This window comes from Cervus elaphus, chromosome 23 (assembly GCF_910594005.1).
Source record: "Cervus elaphus chromosome 23, mCerEla1.1, whole genome shotgun sequence".
In the NCBI taxonomy this organism is placed as follows: Eukaryota; Metazoa; Chordata; class Mammalia; order Artiodactyla; family Cervidae; genus Cervus; species Cervus elaphus.
This window is the reverse complement of record NC_057837.1, coordinates 45419161-45441134: the sequence shown is the minus strand read 5'-3', so window position 1 is coordinate 45441134 and position 21974 is coordinate 45419161.

The window sequence follows — 21974 nt, the reverse complement described above, 5'->3', positions numbered from 1 at the left end:
TCAAACAGGCAGAGAATTGGTTTTTACAAATTTGAGAAAGTTTCCATTTACTTTAGTTCAATGCAACCCAATGACTTAATTAAAGATAGAGTTAAAATGTGCACGCATGCATGCTCAATCACTTCATTCATATTTGACTCTTGGCAATCCCATAGACTGTAGCCCACCAGGCTCCTCTGTGCATGGGATCTCCCAGGCAAGAATCCTGGAGTGGGTTGCCATTTCCTTCTCCATGGGATCCTCCTGACCCAGGGACTGAACCCCATCTCCTGCACTGCAGGCAAATTCTTTATCACTGAGCCACCAGGGAAACCCTTACATACCTGACTATCAGATTCTGTAACTTAATGGCTCTTATGACTTTTTTCACAGATAAAGATGCTCATAGGGTTAAAACCCTATTCAAGTTCACATAGCCAGTTATCTTAGGGGGAAGCCTCAATACCAGTGTTTCTAACCCAAATTCATATACTCAGGAATGACACTGTGATAAAATACATCCACACATGATTCCCATGTTTTCTAGGACATTGGATAGAATCAGAGTAGGACATTTATTTTGAGTTCTGCAGACTTGTAAAACTCTTACTCTTCAGATATAATTGTCAAAATTTAATTAAATATATTATTGAAATTAGATATCTTAGATGGGAGCTATGTTTTCAAGCAATTTTGTTTCTTAATTTTTTATTTAAAATAAACTGTATATGTCCTTATTTTTAGCATTAAAAAACGCAGGTAGTACTTTGCTGTGAAAAGATACCACAGTTCTTAACAGAATTGAGTTGGTTCCAACACAGACATTTCAACTGAGGATAACAATAGTAATAAAGTAAAGGATGGAGAAATACATTTTGGCAATGTGCATTAAACAAACCCCTTCCACAGAAGGCAGCACAGGTGCTCACTGGTAAAGGATCTAGGAGAAAATATGAAATTTTATCACAAAGAAAGAAAATAGTCCTGGGACTTCCCTGGTGGTCCAATGGTTAAGATTCCAAGCTTCCAATGCAGAGGGTGTGGGTTCAATCCCTGATGGAGGAATGAAGATTCCACATGCCTCCTGGCCAAAAAAAAAAAAAAAAGATTATATGCCATAAAAAAGAAAACAGTCCCTTATTTGTCCTCAGTATGAAAGTGAAAGTCATTCAGTCATGCCTGACCTTTTGTGACCCCATGGACTGTGGCCTGCCCGGCTCCCCTGTCCATGGAATTTACCAGCCGAGAATACTGGAGGGTAGCCTTTCCCTTCTCCAGAGGATCTTCCCAACCCAAGGATCAAACCCAGGTCTCCTGCATTGCAGGTGGATTCTTTACCATCTGAGCCACCAAAACACCAGGCACAGTCTCTAGAGACCCACTGACGGTGGCTTTACAGGGTGTACAGGTGAAGACTCATGCTTTCAGGAATATGACCCTAAAAAATTTACATTACCACACACAAAATACATAGCCAATGGGAATTTGCTGTATGGCTCAGGAGACTCAAACAATAACACTGTATCAACCTAGAGGGGTGGGATAGGGAGGGAGACGGGAGGGAGGTTTAAGAGGGAGGGGACATATGTATACCTATGGCTGATTCATGTTGAGGTTTGACAGAAAACAACAAAATTGTGTAAAGCAACTATCCTCCAATTAAAAAAAAATTTTAAAAATAAATGCCGTCCCTTTGTTAACACCAATTTCATGTATTGAAGAAAAGAGTGGAGTGGGGACAACAGGGTTTCCATCTGAAAAAAGTCTGAACCAATTAATTTACATAAGTTGTCTGTTGGTTTCTTTCATGGGCTGTGTGTTCCCCCTGTGGTCCAAAGGAAACCTCTCACTTTGGTTGCAAAGATCCCATTGTTGCTCTGTTGCTAAGTTGTGTCCGACTCTTTGCGACCCCACGGACTGCAGCATGCCAGGCCTCCCTGTCCTTCATCCTCTCCAGAGTTTGCTCAAACTCATGTCCATTGAATCAGTGATGCCATCCAACCATCTCATCTTCTGTCACCCCTTCTCCTTCTGTCCTCAATCTTTCCCAGCATCAGAGTCTTTTCCAATGAGTCAGCCATCAGGTGGCCAAAGTATTGGAGCTTCAGCTTCAGCATCCGTCCTTCCAATGAATATTCAGGGTTGATTTCCTTCAGGAGTGACTGGTTTGATTGCCTTGCAGTCCAAGGCAAAGATTCCATATGCCAGGAAATAGATTCTTGGTGTTGTTTAATCCAGCAGGCAATTCAACTGGAGATCTAGGTTTGTCAGCAGCCTTTAGGATATCATTGCCTCTCTGAGGTCTGCTTATCAGTTTACTACTGATCTTAACAAAAAGGAAGTTAAGGACACGATTGTCTTCACCTCTGAAGTGGGGCAAAGCTGACAAGAAATAAAAATATGAGCCATTCAGATGAGCAGCAAAGTCAGCTCTCATTTTCTTTCAACTACTGTTAGAATATCTATATTCTGCAAAGCGAGACACATAGAAGTTATATGAGTCAAATTGCTTCCTTTTTAACCAAAAGAAAGGGAAAAACTACTAAAGCTTGAAAAAACCAATTCCAACATGCCCTGATGAATTTTTATTATTTTTATTACCATTTTCTGTCTTAGCCGGTAATCATTCCCCTCTGAATAGTTACACTGAAAAGTTTTGCAATAACATTCAAATCAGTTATATAATTAGATTTAATTATGTTAAAGGGGGAAGAGGGACTTCAATATGCAGTTTTTAATTCCAGAGTTCTCCAAATAATTATTGACACCGAATACAAACAATTCCAATCATGGGAATTAGAATAAGTACCCTCACCTGTCCCTGACACAAGCAGAAATTGGCAGGAGCTGCAGATCCAAAATAGGAAAAACATGTCCTCGACCATAAACTCTCCCACATATAATTAAAATCTTACACCAAGTGACATTTTTTTTTTTTTGGCCATGTTTCCAGGTCAAGCCAAGGTACAGGAACAAACTCTGGCATTTGTGCTTTTGTCCAAATCACCCTCATTTTGCACATTTTCCTTGAACTCACTCTGAACACGCAGAGGTCACTCCAGAGCGGCTGCTTGCCTGTTTCTCCATACAAGTGATTTTGATTGCTGTCCTGATTTGTTCCGTATTGCCATTGAAATATTTGCTGTTACTTTCATTCTCTGAATTCAGTCTGGTCTCCCCACCTTGTCACGGGGCCCTGAGATGGTCTCATTTTGCCCTCACCCCTCCATGTAGTACTGTGCTTCAAAAGAACTAGGTCTAAAAGAATCTTGGCTTAATTGTATTTCAAGCTAGATGCTAACTGTGGGTGTTATTTTCTGAATCTACTTGTTGTCTGGCTTTTTACCTCTCCCCTGAGCATAGACTCTTTGAGAGCAAAGACTGCAGGTTATGCTGCTGAACTAGTGGCCTGGTCAAGTGGACACCACCATCCTTCCACGCACGTCATCAGCAAGCATCCCCAACACTGTTTGATGGGGGCACAAACACTAAAACCTTAGTGACGCTGACATGACCAATGAGTCAAGAATGCAGTATCTTTAAAGGTGCTTTTTAAAGTATAGCCTGACAAAATCAGTCCAGTGGGGGACATGGGGAAGCCTCATTTTTCCTACATAATTTAGCTTCTCCCCTTCTTTTTTGAAAAGAAAACTAGGTCAGCAAAAATGGAAAAGTGTTGTATAATAATCACCACAAATCACTTAGAGTTCCGGTTCAAAGGGTTTTAACCTGGTAATAAATTATCCTTCTGAGATGAGACTCACAGTTAATTATGTCCATTACTCTAATTTTATTTCATATCTAGAGGGGAGCTAAGGGGAAGGGAATCTCAGATAACTCACCACCCAAAGCCTTTACATTTTCCCTTTGGTACATTGAAGAATATTCTAAATGTTCTGCACCATTTCTGGCTGGGAATTGGAGGGGTCTTTCATTCTATGCTGAACAAAGGAGCAAAAAATGGACCGGTTGGAGGGCCTGAGAAGCCATTCTTCCTATTTGTAGACATCCGTCAAAATGCTTCTTTGTCATCATGGCTCCACCCAGGTCTTTAGAGAGAAGATCGCTCCTTCTCAGCAAGATAGTGGACATTCAATCTGGCCCTACTCTCTGTCTCAGAACTCAGGGCTCTAATACTGCAAAAGCCTAATTACCCAGAAACTAAGTAGTCAATCAGAATTCTCACTGCAGGAATAAGTAGGTCATATAAATCATGAGAAAGGAAACTTGATCAGGAATTGAGACAAAAATCACTGCTGTCCTGTGCTTTAAAATCAAATCAAAAGTGTAAGCTTCCTCTATGGAATGAAATGCATTTCTTAGTAATTATCCTGACAAACCTCAAGAACTTCAGTCATTAGAAAAGATTCAATTACAGTGATGAGTCTGTACTGACTTTGATGGAGACGGAACTTGACTATTTTTGAATGATTTCCAACCACTCTGGCTTTAAAAAAAATATAGTTTCTCAGTATCTTTCATTGCTCAACAAGAATACTTGAATAGTTATATAGGTCTTTAGCTAATGAAATTCATTCGATATATGCTGTCCTGTAGTATAGACTCAAAAATACACACAATTGGAAATTTTCCTACAGTATATTTTAAATAATTTTTTCAAGCTGTTAACACTTATGTCCTCCAAATTAATCCCTCTTTTTTTTCTCACGTTCTTAATTTTTGGAGGATTAGACTAGATCTTTTCTTCTATGCTGTGGATCAACTAAAAGATAAACCTTTAATGCCTTCATATTAAATTTGAAGATTAGATGTATATGACAAGCACACAGGTAATTCTTGTACCAGCACACTCCGGTATAAAAGCCATGGCACAAACATCAATTAATCTGAACCATGAACCCCATCTCTGGGATTGTGTCTGGGAAATGGATCATCCTAGTGTAACTGGTTTGCTGAACTGTCTCAACCGGATAAGTCACAGACATGATAGCTCTGAATTTTTTCTCGAATGATTGCCCCCAATGTTCAAGTAAGTCCACTTCTGTGCATGGTGTCCCAGCCCACAATACTCCCTTAAACAGGTAACAGCACATCCTCTGTGATGTTGGTCATTTGGAGCAGACTTGGAGAGGTCTGTGTGGGGACAGGCAAGCCAGCACTGAGGGCTGCCTGTCTTTCCTTCAGGCTCCAGGAGCGGGGCCACCAGGAAAGCCACATGTCTCTCAGAGATGGACCAGTTACCTTCCCTCTGAACCCACTCAAGAGAAGGAAGTTCCTGCCCTGACTCCCCATGACTCCTCTTCCCACCCCCCAGCCCCCCACCCCAGCACACTCCCTGTCTTCTGCTGGAGGTTGACTATGGGTCTGGAAAGGGAGATGGACTGACCGTGCTGGGGCCGCTGCTTCCCACCCCTCGTCCTTGTTGAGGGCAAGCCCGGCTCCAGGGTTTGAGGGCCATCTCTAGAATGCTGGGTTTTATCCCCACTTCTGAACCCAAACTGACATTCCAGGACAATATAAAAAGTCTCCTCCATACAGAATATCCTGCTAAGCAAGACTCTGAAGGTTTTGTGTTTTATAAACACTCGACTTGGGATTTCAAAATTTTATATTTATATACATATATATACACATATATACACACACATGCATACATACATGGGGCTTCCTGGGTGGTGCTAGTGGTAAAGAATCCTCCTGCCAATGCAGAAGACACAAAAGATACTGCAGGTTCAATGCTTGGGTGGGGAAGTTTCCCTGGAATAGAAAATGGCAGCCCACCTCAGGATTCTTGCCTGGGAAACTCCACAGACAGAGGAGCCTGGTGGGTACAGTCCATGGGCGTCTCTCAGAGACGATGTGTGATGGGCTCCAACATGTGAGCAGCACAATGCATCCCAAACCTGAGTCTGGAAGGGTTTAGAAATTTGCTTAACTTACCATTTCCTGACACAATGAGGAAATCGATGCATCTTGTCATTCAAACGGCTTGTTAAGTCCAGAGTAATCCAACAAGAGAGTGCCATGATAAGAAGAAATGAAACCCCAAGGACTTACTCATCACAGAATCAGAGATCATTTACAGATAAAACCATCTTATTTATTGAGTGGGACCCTCTGTAGTTGTGTCTGTAGAAACAAACTTCAGCATTTTGTAAAAGGTTCATCTTGCAATGGGAAGCGATCATCTGTGACTGTGGTTCAGAGCCTGCCCCAGGTGTGATGGCGAGGCTTCCTCTGAGGATGACTGAAAGAAGCAAAAGAAACATAAAGAGAAAGTGCAGATCTAGCCTGGGAAATGTTTTGGTGCAAAACTGAAACATGGGTATGCACTATTTAAACAAAAAATGGCTTGGAGGTCCATCTATGCAGAGAAGCCCTGGAGGACAGGCCTGGAGAAGCCCTGGAGAAGCCCAATAGAGTGGGAAGAAGAAATGACCATCTTTGGGTGGGGACAGTGGTGACATAAAGGAGCTTGTCAACAGCTCAGACAGCTCCCTCCTCTTCTCTGGGGACAGAACAGTGCTGGATCTGTAATTGGAACCTCGCTTAAAAGATCCAGGCAGCTGCTTTTGTTCATAGCACCATTAGTGATGCTGGCTTCTTAAAAGTGACCAAGAACCAACAGTCCAACAACATGGCCAAGCACAGGGTATTCAGCACATCTGAGAGGAAACAAGGCTGCCTCTGAAGATACTATGATAAATATGTGTTTCCTTGGATTTGCTATGCCTTAGCAAAGGCATAGTATGCCATTGCTATTCTCAAGCAAACAAATAAGTTGTGATACCTCAAAACAGATCAGCACACATCTCCATCTTCATTTCCTATGAGATGAAGCAGATTTATGGTATCAACAGGGAAAGGAAAGATGGATGTCCACTGAAACTCAAACATGTTTAAACCTACAAGCTTAATGTTCCAGTCAAAATGTAACATAATTAAACGTTTTAATGAGACAGTATTTTGTTGTTTTGTCAGCAGAGTGAACATCTTATATTATCCAAGAAGACTTTAAAAAAAAAAAAAAGGATGTTACCCAGTAGCAGTCAAAGAAATGAATGAATCCATGAGGAAGTTCACGAAAAATCACAATGATAGAGATGATGCATTAATTTTGAGATGCTATGGAAGAGCCAAAGTGGAAAGTATATATATAGCATTAACAGAGCTTGCCTGGAGAAGTGGATTTCTCAGTCAGACTCAGATGTTGGTTCTGAGAAGCTCTGGATAATGAAGATACTGGCCAGAAAGAAAGTGTTGAGGGAAGCATGACTCTGAGGCCAGTTCCAGGGAAACTCAGCAGAGAAAGCTGAAGAGGTATACTCCAGAAATGAGATCATCAAGTTTACATCATTTAGGGTCTCAAATTTTATACAGTGAAAATGCATACTGTGTTACAAAGAAAAAAATGTATGTGAGAGAGAAATTCAGTGAGAGGAAGACCTATGGAGAAAAAATATTGCAAATATTAATATATTTTTAGTATTTTTGTATATTGGTATTATTTTCAGTTCAGTTTAGTCACTCAGTCGTGTCTGACTCTTTGTGACCCCATGGACTGCAGGTATTATTTTAGTACTTTATATCTTATAATAAATATTTTAGTATTCTTAGTCACCCTTGAGTTTGTGGGTACAGAGCATGAGGAGTGAATAACCATTTGATATAAATATGAAATTATTTTAACACCATGGTCAGTATCTTCAGATTGATTTTTAGATATTATTAAAACAATAAAAAGATTATAATAACAAAATTGAGGCCTCTGAGACAGTCTGTAGCAGCAATCAAATATGATAATGCCCTCTTAAGTCACCATTCAATAGACTTTAAATGTATTGATTTGAAATACTTTATTGATAATGCTATTAGAATCACCAATAATAACTACCAGTGATTAGATACATAACATTTTTCTGGGATAAATACTAAAACCATTTATATTTGTTGACTCCAATGCACATAGAATTTTTCCAGATGAAAATTATTTTTTCCATTGCATTTTTTAAGAAGACTAAGTTTCAGATACTTAACTTGGCTAGGAGCACACAGTAAATATTGCATTTGAATGTGGGTTGTTGTTCAGTTGCCCAGTCGTATCCGACTCTTTGCAACCCCATGGACTGCAGCAGGCCAGGTCTCCCTGTCCCTCACTATCCATCTCCCAAAGTTTGCCCAAGTTCACATCCTTTGCATTGGTGATGCCATTCAGCCATCTCATCCTCTGATGCCCTCTTCTCCTGCCCTCAATCTTTCCGAGCATCAGGGACTTTTCCATTGAGTCAGCTCTTCGTGTCAGATGACCAAAATACTGGAGCTTCAGCATCAGTCCTTACAATGAGTATTCAGGGTTGATTTCCCTTAAGACTGACTGGTTTGATCTGAGCACATACACACACAGATTAGTTTACTCCAAAGAAAGCAATGAAAACTCCAAAATCAACAACAAAGAGAGAGAGCCAGAAAATCCCCAAATACATGTAAATTAAAAAAAGAAAAAATTCTCAATAAATAACCCATGGGTCAAAATGAAGTCTCAAGAGAAATTAAAATATATTTTCATCGAAATTGTAACAAAATAAAAATTATCTAAATTTCTGGGCTGTAGTATAGAGAATGCTTAGAGGGAAAATCATAGCATTGATTACATATATTGCAGGATAAAAATCTAAAGTCATAAACTAAGCTTCCACCTTAGGAAATTAGGGAAAGAAGAACAATTTAAACCTAAAGCAATCAGAGCAGAAAGTAATAAAAATCAGAACACAAATCAATAAAGTTGAAAATTAGAACTGCAAAGCAAATCAGAGGGACCTGGAGGTCTCGGTCCCTTAATAGCCTATATGCATGTGTGCTCAGTCCCGTCCAACTCTTTTCAAACCCATGGACTGTAACCCACCAGGCTCCTCTGCCCATGGATTCTCCAGGCAAGAATACTGGAGTGGGTGGACATTGCCTTCTCCAGGGCATCTTCCTGACTCAGGGATCGAACCCCGGTCTCCTACATCTCCTGCACTGGCAGGCAGATATTTTACCATTCACCACGGGGGAAGACCCATTAGCCTACACGCCCAGAAGTAATGTGGGAGTAGATGGTAGAGGTGCTTTTATCTGTGGACCTACCAACGGGATTGCTCTGGTAATTTCATCAGAGAGAAGAGACAAGATCTTGAAGACATCGAAGGTATATAAAGATGCTCCCTACTCTACTTGCCATCTACCAAGAAACTCTTCCTCACCATCACCACCAGCATCAGCATCAGTCTGAGGTCCCTGTTGTTAGACCTGGCTCCTGGCAGTTGTCCTGGGTGACTGTGATGTTTTCACCAGGTAACAGTCTCCTAGAGCTTCTCATGCCTTTACTAACTGCCCCCCACCCACCCACATAGGCCTGAGGAAAGTCATGTTCAGGAGTTTAATTCTGCCCAAAATCTGAGAGCAGAAGGGGCAGAGTTGACTGCCAGGAAAAAGACATGGTTGTCTAGACCCTAAACTATAATTGTCCCACAGTGATCTGAAAAGTTCTCCTGCCCCATTGGCAAAATCAATTCATGGACAGTCAATTGAATAATTGCATCTCAAGTAGGGCAAAGTTAAAAAATCTGCCCAGAAAATTTATTCTGAGAAAGATCAATAATAATTGCTTATTGTAAATATCTCAGAGTTATCAGGAAAGCAGGATTCATTTCAAAAGAGAACAAAACTGTAAATGAGGCCCTGAGAAGGTTAAAGAATGATGGTCTGCAGAATGGGATGAACCGATGACAAGGGAGCTGAAGGACTATAGAAATGCATGAGACATTAGGCCCCACAGAGACATGAGGGCCAGAATCAGGGAAATGTCACACAATGAAAATGAATGCCATACACACAAGAATGTTGATTGAGAGATTCAACTGACTGACTGGGACAAAGAGGGGTGCATCAATAGAGGAGCTGGAATAATTGAAGTAGCAGAATGCACTATAAAGGTACAGAAAAGAAATCTTTGACTCTATCAGAAAATGTGCTAAATCACTCACTCTCCATGGCCGTGTCATCAGAGCAGCAGATGGCAAAGAGCTAATGAAGCCAGAAAGCATCAATAACTGCTCGAAAGAATTGTTGGTGAATTTCAAGAAGCTGTTAAAGTTATCAAGAATTTCCCCCAAGATTTAAAGTCTGAAAGTAAATCATTAGTTACTTAACTATATGAAAGGGGCAAGGGGAAAAGATTTTTGCTTAAGTATGAAAATAATTGAAAAGTAAAAACACTTATTCTATTCATTATTAATATTTCATTGGCAAACAAAAAAAAAAAATTCCTGGGCTGGAAATCAATAGTCTGAGATTAGCCACTAATTATCTGTTTGGCCTTGGGCAAAGTACTTAATATTTCTAGGCATCAGCCTTCTCCTTTATAAGGTAGAGCAGGGAGGGATGAATAGGCAGAGCACAGAGGATTTTTAAGGCAATGAAAATACTCTGCATGAGATTACAATAGTGAATAAATATCATTATGCATGAGTGCTAAGATGCGTCCGACTCTTTACGACCCCATGGATTGTAGCCCACCAGCCTTCTCTGTCCATGGGACTCACCAGGCAAGAATACTGGATTGGGTTGCCATGCCTTCTACCAGGAGACCTTCCTGACCCAGGGATCAAACCTGCGTCTCTTATGTCCCCTGCATTGGCAGGCAGATTCTTTACCACTATAGCACCACCTGGGAAGCCCAAATGTCATTATATGTTTAAATAAACATAGACTGTACAACAGCTAGAGTGAACCCTCAGGTAAACCATGGACTCTGGGTGATGATGGCATGTCAGTGTAGTTCCATCAGTGATAACAAATGGACCATCGGGTGGAGATGTTGATAGTAGGGGAGGTTGGGCATGTTGAAGTAGGAGCAGGAGATATATGGGAAATCTTTTTGCCATTTTAATTCTTATGTCAACTTAAAACCACTTAAAAAAATTTTTTTTAAATAATATGTCCAGCATTTTTCAAACTGAGCTCTACTGTCAGAACCTTGGGAGCCTCTCAGGGTATCAGAAGAAGAAGAACCACTGGGAAAAACAAGGACCACCTTCTCCCAGGCCCCCCTCCCCGACCACATCTTTATCAAGAATTCTGCTTTTCTCTGGAGAAGATTCCTCTTTGGAGAAGTGGTTCCACTGATGAAAACATATTTGAAAAATACTGAACTTGAGGATCCCTCATAAGTAATAAAGAGTAGATTCAACCCCATTTTAATGAAGAAAGGCAACCTGTGGGCTGAATCAAAGTATCACGTCCTTAATCTCGATAATCTATGATATAAACTCATATGGTTTCCTGATCTGGGACCTCCAGCTTACAGAAATAAATGTCTGTTCATTGAGTCCCCCATTCTGTTACTCTGTTAGAGCAACTGAGCTGACAGAGACCCCCACCACAGCCCTCCAGTCCCTGAGGGTCTTGGATGGGGGCTGAGACTGATGCTGGGGTGGGGTTAGCAGGGCCACAAAGGTCAGCTCTGAGTCTGGAGCATCTGCCTCTCTTTGGGCTGTGAGGGTACTTAATGGACTTTACCTTTTGTGACTTGGCTGAAATTCTGAAATAACAGAAGGCAGGTAAACACCAGTTATTTGCACAGCTTAGCAGAGGAAAAAGCCCTGGTTCCTCAGAAGTGAAGAGTTTGAAAAACACCTTCTGCAATATGCCAATAGGAAGCACTTTGCCAAGGTGTTCACTTCTGTTAGTCATGTTGGCACCACTTCATGGAACCTGGTGTGCACAGGATTCAGTGAAAATGAATGAAAAAATTAATTCCCTGCTATTCAGTGAGAACCCAAACCTAGTCCAGAAGAAGGACCAAGAAAAACCTTACAAGGAGAGATGTCATATTTCTCTTCCCTCTGACGCTCATTCCAACAAAGGCACCAGACTCGGTTGCATTGCAACATCGCCTCGCATGGAGGACGACTTGCAGACTCAGGGTGTTTCGCGTCCTCTTGTTGGGCTCAGAAGAACTGCAGTGTTTCAGGTTTCTAGTTTTGTCATTTTCCCCCTCACAGCTTTTCATCCCTGCTCCAGTGTTTGACAGTTTCATTTCTATAACTCATTAAATATTCAATGATTCATAATAACAATTTCCCGTGTAATTTTATTGTTCACATTCTGGCATCGACTTCTTGTACCAAATAACAAAAGTATAAATACCCACTTGAAATAAGGACATTTCAGTTTTTATTTTCATTGCATTAATATTGTCAAAGGAGCTTGTTGCAAAAGACTTCCAAATATTACTTAGGCTACCTCCCTATTATAACTCTGTGCAAATGGGAATTATGAAACGAAAAGCCAGGAAGGCAGGGAAAAATTCAACCAACCTCACACTAACTGGAGAGGAAGCTAAGAGAGTGTGAAATCAAAGAATAATCAATTTCCTGAAGGAATGAGGTGGTGCGCCATGTCATTACAGATTATCTCAAGGGCATGAGAAAGGCAAGGAAGGCTGAAAAAGTTGGAACGAGAGGTACTTAGAGCAGCAGTCTGGATTTTTCCACTGGGGAAAACAACCCCTGCCTTGCACCAACCACTCAATGAATTTCTACATTCTGACAGGATTATGCTGTCAGGCACACACACATACAAAATCTGTCTTCTGTCGAATGGGGCTAGCTGCTCGAGGACAGGACTTCCAAAATAGTAAAATAATGTTTTGTCACACACAAACACACACACTCACGGAAGACAGTTTATCAGTATGTTTTCCTCACATAGTTGGTCCTCTTTCAGCACTTGGGGGAATCTAGCTCAGAAACTCAGGTATATCCTGTCTTTTCCTTCTAATCTAGCTCAGTATCCGAGAGCCACCATTTCCACAGCACTTCCTCTGGGGCCTCAGAGTCCCTGGCTTGTCATCCCCACATGGAGTAATGCACCCCAAGTGCATGGAGAGTCTCCTCCTTCTTGACAGACCTTCCACCCAATCAAGGGCAGGAGGCCCATGCAGAGTAGACGTGCCATCTATGAACTCAAGCTTCAGGACCTCACATGAGGTCTCATCACATGAGACTCTAGTGATGCAGTGGGCTCCCTGTTGCTCTCAGAATATGTGTAAAATCCCAAACAGACTCTCAGCCTGTGCAGATCTTGTCTCAACTTACACTTCCACCTTCACCTCCCTCTTCCCTGCATCCTCCTCTGCCCCCATCTGCACCAGGACTCCATCTGCATGTCAAGAACCCTTGGGGAATCACTTCCTCACCGTTGGTGCAGTGTCTTGGATTTTGAAAAAAAAAAAAAAAAATTTCAGACTTCTTGCCCCTCTCATTGTGGAGAAACCCATGAGATTTTAAGCTGTTTTTTTTTTTTTAAGACAAAATCAATACAGCTCTGTAAAATTCCAGGCAAATCAGTTCCAGTTGGGAAGCAGGAATTATATTTGTCAGCAGTCAGTCTCCTGAACTCATGTTCCTTCCTGGTGTACCTATGCCAAACTTGTCTACTTCCATCTGCCTACTCAGTCACTTCAGTCATGTCCAGCTCTTTGCAACTCTGTGGACTATAGCCTATCAGGTTCCTCTGTCCACGGGATTCTTCAGGAAGAATACTGGAGTGGGTTGCCATTCCCTTCTCCAGGGGGTCTTTCCAACCCAGGGATCGAACCTGGGTCTCCTGGATTGGCAGGTGATTCTTTACCACTAGCACCACCTGAGAAGCCATCTGCAGGGGCCCTTTAAGCTTCAGACTCAAGGGTAACTTATCTGATATTATAATCATGCCTTAAAAATCTCCATGGGGACTTCCCCAATGGTCCATTGGTTAAGACTCTACTTTCCAATGCAAGGGATATGGGTTTGATCCCTGGTGGGGGAAATAAGTTCTCATATGCCACCGGATGAGGCCAAAAATTATTTTTAAATTATCTTCATGGACTCTTCAGATTCCGTAAGAAAAGATCATCTTATTGTCCTTTTCTTTCTTTCCTCCAGCCCCCTTTTCATTATTTAAAGAGAATGGTTTGTGTAACACATGACCATAAATGAAACACTGGGACTGATCCTCATGGGAGCATTTCTTCATGACTATAACCATCTCATTCAGCATTTCATGCCTAGTTTATTTTTAAATATCTAACCATGATCTCTTAATTTGTCACCCAGAGATTCCTCATAAATCTTGGAGTTTTTGATAATATCTGTGGTAAGGAAAATCACTGAGTCATTCTTTGAATTGTTCATGCACTGAAAACCTAACACAACATTCTTGTTTGTGTTAAACAGCAGGGAAAGAACCACTGGCTGTGTTTCTAAAGGTGCTTAGCTAGTAAAAAGGGTTCCAAAAATGAGAATCAAGACAAAAAAATACAAATAAAACAAATAGCTTCTCTGTAATGATAAGTGCTAAGGAACAGAAACAGAGCTGTAGAGCAGGCAGTGGGGTCAGTGGGCCTTTAGTTCAGGTGGGTGGGAGGACCCCTCTGCCTGTTCCGAGAAAACACGGGGAGGTGTGACTGGATACAGGGGTGACAAGGCGATACCAGGGATGGGCCGGACCATCCAGGGCCTGGAAAATAGACCCAGAACTCTGGCTTTGTCTCCGATGCTAGGACAGGAAACACGGGGATTTTAATCAGGGCAGTGACCTGCTCAAACATGTGAAAATAGGTCTGATAAAAACAGACAGGGAAGCCACCCTAACACAATGTGAGAATTGAATTTGGAGAAGAGCACAGTTCTAAGAGAGTGGGCTATTTCTTACTAAGTTGGGCTAATCTGGTGTTTTAAGTCCTGCAAATCATGATGAAATGTCCAAGTTTTAAAATAATATATATAATTGGATTCCATCAAAATGTTGATAACAATGTCTCATTTACAGTAACTGGAGTTTTAAACACCTATTGCAGCAATAGAAACACAACCCAAATGCCCAGCAGTGAGAGGAAAAATGTGGCAATTTCTCCAAGAAACGAGTCTGACATCACATGTCCATACGAAGATAGATGCCTGAATCCCCCACAGCCATGCTTGCATTCTCACACCCACCATACCCAGTGTCAGGTTCTTAGCTGGTGGGCTCCTGAGTGAGGTTCACTTGGCATCCAGTTGACACTGTTGTAACATCTGATTCCTACAGTAGAGTCCATAGGATTTAGGGTCACTGCCAAATACCACATCCAAAAGACATGATCATTTAAATCTACATTAACGAACAAAAATGAGATAAAATTGATAACGATACATTAACGAACAAAAATGAGATAAAATGTCAAATTGAGCTCCTCAGCCCCACTGGCCATGTTTGAAGTATTCAGTTGCCATATCTGAACCCTGTATGGCGTGGCTGTGACACTTATGAGGTGACCTTTCTAGACAGGGAAGGAGCAGGACATTCCGTTATAGAGGAGGGTTCTCTTGGATAGCTCTGTGTCCAGTTTATCCTGTTCTACCCTGCTGAACAAGCCTTGGATACAGCAAAGGAGACTGGCCTTGGTGCAGAGTACTCCTAACTGCTCCAGGCAATACAGGTTAAATTCACCCAAAGACCTCTCTTGCATATACTGGAACTCCAAGTAGGGCCCCACTGTTAACTCAACAAGAGGAATGGCCAGTCCAGGCCCTAACAGACACTCATTTAGCTCAGGAAGAAAGCCAAACAATAATAGTCATTGTAATAGTAATAGCGGTGATAATTATAGCTTAATGTTATGCAAATTGCTGGAAAACTGATGCTATAAAAAGACTAACTTCATAATGCTGCAAATACACTTCGGCTCAGAGCTCTTACAAAATTGCAGACCAGTTTAACATCTCTTCTGCACCTGCCCCTTCTATTCTATTCTCTGGATGACAGGAGTCTCCCACCTTTTCCTTCTCCCTGTTGCAAACATCTGCAAGATTTTGATCCTGATAGCAACTAAGACATCCACTCTGTGCTGGGCACCACTACATGTGCTTCATGTATAGATTCATTTAATCCTCCAGCATCCACGGGAAGTGATAGCATTATTAACTCCATTTGGCAAGTAAGAAATGAGACATTTAGTCTCCTTCACAGTCACACAAGTAGAGAGAAACAGAGATGAGACCTGCACCCCATGAGCACAGCCCTGTACCACCGGCTCCCATGCAAGCGTACTAAGCTGCTTCAGTCATGTCCAATTCTCTGTGACCCAATGGACTGTAGCCAATCAGGTACCTCTGTCCATGGGATTCTCCAGGCAAGGATACTGGAGTGGGTGGCCATACCCTCCTGCAGGGGATCTTCCCGACACAGGGATCGAACCAGGGCCTCTTATTTCTCCTGTGTCAGCAGGTGGGTTCTTTATCTCTGAGCCACCTGGGAAGCTCCTTCAAAGAGGGCTGATGGGACAGAACCCAGGGGCTCTTAACGCTGTGACCAAAGATCGAGTTCTCCATTGGCTATGGTTTCCCGATGGAGACACAAGCCATTCATATCTAGGATGGGTGGTGTGGGAAAGTAAAAAATGAATGTAAAAATCTTCCAAGTTTTGAAAAAGAAAAAATAAAATAAAATCTGCTTTACTATAAACCCTTGAGTTTTGAGAACTTATCTAATACACTGGTATCACTTTATTGTACCACTTTAATGTACACTAAATTGTACCAGTGCTAGAGTTGTAGCAAAAAGCTAAGACACATGGTATTATCTACCAATAGGGCGGACATGACTGAGCACACATGCACGCAGGCCAACGGGCCTCAGAAATACGCAGCACTGGAGTTGGGGAAGTTGTAGCCCACGTTGTGCAGAGATAAATCGTTAGCACAAATATCAGCTGCATCAATCAGGAAACCAGTCCCCACCACTACAGAGTCAGTATTTGCAAGCCAAGTGGCTGGAAATGGCCACCTTTCCTGTGTATTGGCTCTTACTTGGTTTCTCCTGAAAAGTACGACCAAAAAATTATCTCAGGCAAGAACAGACTGGTGTTCAAAAAGAGATCAGAAGTGGCTGAGTGCAGCAAGCAAGAACAAGAAATGCTGAACACTCCTAGCTCCCAGACATTAAGAAGCAAATTCGGAAAATATTTAAAGTCACAGATGCCCAGAAAGACTTCACAGATGAAAAAAAAAATAACAGAGTCTTGATTAGGGGATGTTTTTTCCCAACAATTGTATCAGTGATCTCAAGGTGACCTCTCAGCTGCAGAGAGACAAGGTGATAAGCAAATTAGAATCTCATCTAAAGAACATGGAAGATATCCCAACCCATGGGACTGACCATAAACAAATGGCTCCAAAGCCTCCTAGATGCTGGGGGTGTGGGGTTGCCAAAGAAACCACAAGTGCAGAATTAAAAGCCTTTGATGAGCATCAGCCAAAACTGCACAGTGGAAAAGCGGAGTCGTTCTGATATCATCGTCCTGTGGGTGGAAGGACCAGGAGTCACAGAGGAGACAGAACTCTCTACCCAAAGAGGCAGTGAGCAGAGGAGACTTAGAGCTTGAGGAGTGGCTGAATACTCTAGCCAAATATGCACTGGGACATGAGAATTATTCTGAGCTAAAAGCACTTGAAAAACAGAAAGTGCAAGGAAGGTGCTCTGATCTCGCCCTGTTTCTCCCTGAAAGCAGAAGCTGGAAGACCTCGTCTTCCACCGTCTCTACACTCAGAACAAAGAAACACTCTGGGAACCAGAGAAAGGGAGTCGGGGGGTGGCACATTGTACAAACAGACCTTGTAGAAGTGACTTCCATCTTCAGGTGTACAACAGAGTGGTTCAGTTACACATATACATACATGCATTCCTTTTCCGATTCTTTTCTCGTACAGAATATTCTTTTCACAGAGTATTGAGTAGACTTCCCTGTGCCACACAGTAGGTCCCTGCTGGTCATCCATTGCTGTCCACCTGAAACTAACACAGCATTGTAAATCAACTATACTCCAATACATTTTTTTAAAAAATGAAAAAAAGAAAATCCACAATGTTGCAATGCTACTGATTAAATAAATCTTTTTTTTCTTTTTGAACTTTTTATTTCATATTGGATTACAGTCAATTAACACTGTTGTGATAGTTTCAGGTGGACAGCAAAGGAACTTAAGCTTCTTTTTTTTTTTTTTTTAAGTTTCTTTTATAGTATTTATTGATGATTGATTAATTGACAGATTTGGCTGCACTGGGTCTTAGTTCCAGCATGTGAGATCTTTAGTTGTGTCATATGGTTTCTAGTTCCCTGACCAGGGATTGAATCCAGGCCTCCTGCATTGGGAACACAGGGTTTTAGCCACTGGACCACCAGGGAAGTGCCTTAAGAAACTGATAATAGCTCATAGATTGTACTGACTGTATGCTGGATAAACTGGTATAAATTTAATTAAATTAGACTGTAAAGAATATCTTACAATTTAATTATCATTGAATAAAATAACAAAATGTAAGAAACAATACCAACAACAAAACTGTTGTCTTACTTCACTCCCCATTTGCTTTGTAGTTATTTCTCCAGCATTGGCTCTCTGTCCAGAAACACGTAGGCTCTGCCCTTCCCTGGGTCTTCATTTTTTTAGAGGCTCTACTGTCATGTAAAACTTAACTAGAGCTGTCCCTGGTGGTCCAGTGGTTAGGACTTCACCTTCCAATGCCAGGGATACAGGTTCCATCCTTAGTTGGGGAGCTAAGATCCCATATGGCTTGGGGCCAAAAATCCAAAACATAAAAAACCAGAAACAATATTGTAACAAATTAAAGACTTGGGAAAAAAAAAAAAAAGCCTACACTAAATAAATCCAAATGCTTTTCTCCTGTTGCTCTGTCTTATGTCAATTTAATTCTCAGCTCTACTTGGAGACGCTAAAAGCAGTAAGTCTTACCTCCTCCTGCAGGCTATGTGCCACCTGAACCCCCAGATTAAGGGTTTTCTAAGCTTTAATGTGTAGAATGTTGGGTGGATCATGTTAAATGCAAATTACAGAGAAACATCTAAAAGATTCCAAATCAAACCTGGGAATGCTGAGCATCATTTTAAAAAACAGCTCCAGGTGATTCTAATGTAATTTCCAGTTTGAGAGGCATTGAACAAAATTAAACAATAGAAAATAAGATGGCTCCTATTAAACTATCAATTTTTATAATTAACTGTATAATTAAAATTAATATAAAGTGGAAAGCAGCTCATCAGAGATATGGTTTTGTTCCTTAGGTCTTTGGAATCATTTATACTTACTATCACTAACGTTGTTGTTTTTGCTTAGTTGCTAAGTTGTGTCCGACTCTTTTGTGACCCCATGGACTGTACCCTGCCAGGCTCCTCTGTCCTTGAAATTTTCCAGGAAATAATAATTGGAATGGCTTGTCGTTTCCTTCTCCAGGGGATTTCCTGACCCAGGGATCGAACCCGTGTCTCCTGCATTGACAGGTGGATTCTTTACTGCTGAGCCACTGGTGAAGCCTACTTTACCATTATATACATGATAGTATAAAATATCATGATATTATATAGAATTGTATATGCTATTATGACATCATATATATAAACATTTAAGGCTTGAAATGTTTAAGTGCCAACTAACACTGAGCTCTTAAAAAAGTCTAAAATGACTTTCAAAGAGGAATATATCCATCAAAAGTCCTTTCCAAGGGAAAAGAGGAAAATTATGCTAAGTTTAAAGACGAATTATATCACTTTGTAGATTCCAGTCAAATGAGGCATTGAAATAGCAGGGACAGAACATAAAGCCGGACGAGGTATTATTTAGAAATGTCCTTCTGAATTATACTTATTCAGGGTGGAAAATGGTATCTATTTCCTAAAAGACTATGTGCTATTGAAGATAACGTATATGTTGTTTGAAGTCGGTAAGAAATAAATTTTTCCATAATAATAAAGGAGTAATTTATGCCTGACAAAATGACTTTGTAATTGCTGAATGAAGATAAAAGGGGAATTTGATTGTCCTAATTAAGGATGATACTACAAAGGTGCCTCTGGAGCAGCGAGGGGCGTGTGCGGGATTAATAAATACTGTTTGATTATTTGAAAATCTGCTGCCGATTGTGCTGAACTATGTGCAGATATGCTGATGCCTTTGCCAGGACAGCCACGCTGCATTTGGGTAGGCGGTGGCGGATGCTGGGCCCAGCAGTAGAAGGCAGACCGCAGAATCACTCCTGCTGCGCTCTCCTGGGGGCTGTCTTAGGAAGCACAGCCCTTGAGCTTCTGTGAGAGAAGCTGGTGCAAGATAAAACAGCTTACCACCGGGCTCTCAAATGATGCCATTTGTTAGAAACTGTGTCCTAAAGGCCTTCAGTAGAATCCAATTCATGCAAAACAAACACAACCAACAGATTTTAGAATCTACTTGAGCCAACATGAGATTCGTGTCTAAGTATGTTCTCATGTATTAGACATTGTCAGCAGGAAGCAGAGACCAGGACTGAGGATAAAGAACCAACCCTTGGGTTGGTTGTAAATAGGGCAGAAGTGCAGGTGATATTTTTCCTGTTTCCTCCTAATAAGGAAAGGAGCAGGTTTCACAAGGAGCTGGCATCTGGTTCTCCTGGGGTGTGGGCCTGCGATGGAGACTGTCAGGGGCTACTCCCTGGGCATGTCCTTGGCATCACCCTCTTGGAAGGAAGCAGAGGAAAGGAGACCCAACTGGGTCTATTTGGTGGGTGACAAAAGTACCATCTTCCACCCGCTTGCCCCTGAGAGGGCTTTAGAATTGTTTCCAGCTGTAAGGCCCATTAGATATGGAAACAAACCTTTCAGTGGGAAACTAAAAGCACTGGATGAGATGCATATGAAAATGTATTTATTGCACCAATTATCTGTGAAAACCACAAGGGTTCTGCAGAGGGCAAAGTGAAGTAAAAACAGGGAGGAGAGCTGTTTGAGCTTCAGATGCTTTGAAGATATGAGGGCAGCTGGAGTGGGAGACACAGGCTGAGGCCCCCAATCTGGGAAATGTGACAGGATACCACAGAACATCCTGGGGGGCCAGTGGGCACATATAATGGTCATGGGGAAGGTGTCATACCACCCCACCCCCATCCCAGTAAAGGAAGGAGAGAAAATGTCTCCATCGCATTGTGTCCTGGGACCAAGGAGCGTTCAGAATCTCGGCTGGTCATGTGAGGGCTCCATGGGCATTCTTAGGACCTGAGTGGTCAACACACAACCTCACCTGGGAATTTAATTTGGAAACCCCACTTGGCAATCGACATAGAGGACTTGGATTATCAAGTACAAATGTTCTCTGTGAGACTTCATGTTTCGCCTCAACATCACACAGAAAACCACAGCAAACAAATGAAAACAGTATGCCATGAACAAAACCCAGAAGGAACAATTAGAAAGAATCAAAACTGAAAAACCTTAAAATACTAGGTTAATCCAACATATAAAAGAATGTTTAAGATACTTAAATTAATAAAAGAAGGAAAGGTCAGAATTTATACAAAATCAGCAGGTAGATTTGGAAAAAAAATTCAAGTATTAAACATAATATGAATTTCAAATATAATAATCTCAAATGAAAATTTATTCTATATCTGTAACCATAGGTTAAACATATTTGAAGAGAGAACAGGGGAACTGGAAGAAGGATTTAACACAGTACCCCAAATCCAACCCAGAGAGATAAAATATAGAAAATATTGAAGATATTAAAGGGCAAAAAATCTAGTCTGAAAGAAAAGATTATGTACAGAGTTGGAATCCTGAAAGGACATGAGACAAATATAGAGGAAATAAAATATAAAACACCAACATCTATGCATGTGGGTTTGTAAATAGATAAAAGATTCTTCAAATCCAGGAATCACAAAGAATCCCAACTAAGATATGCAAATAAAAAAGTCCATCTTATTACAGAGGAACTCAAGAACATGCAAAGCAAAAAGGGTTACAAAAGCAGCCAGGTAGAAAGACAACTGAGAAATGAAATCAATTTGTACTGATGCCAATGTTTCAACAGGTAAGGATCTTCAATAAATGGAGAGAATAAATGTCAGCCTAGAATTACAGACCCAGAGAAAACGTGCTTTGAGAGCAAAGGCAAAAAGAAACAATTCCCAGGAAATGGATCAAG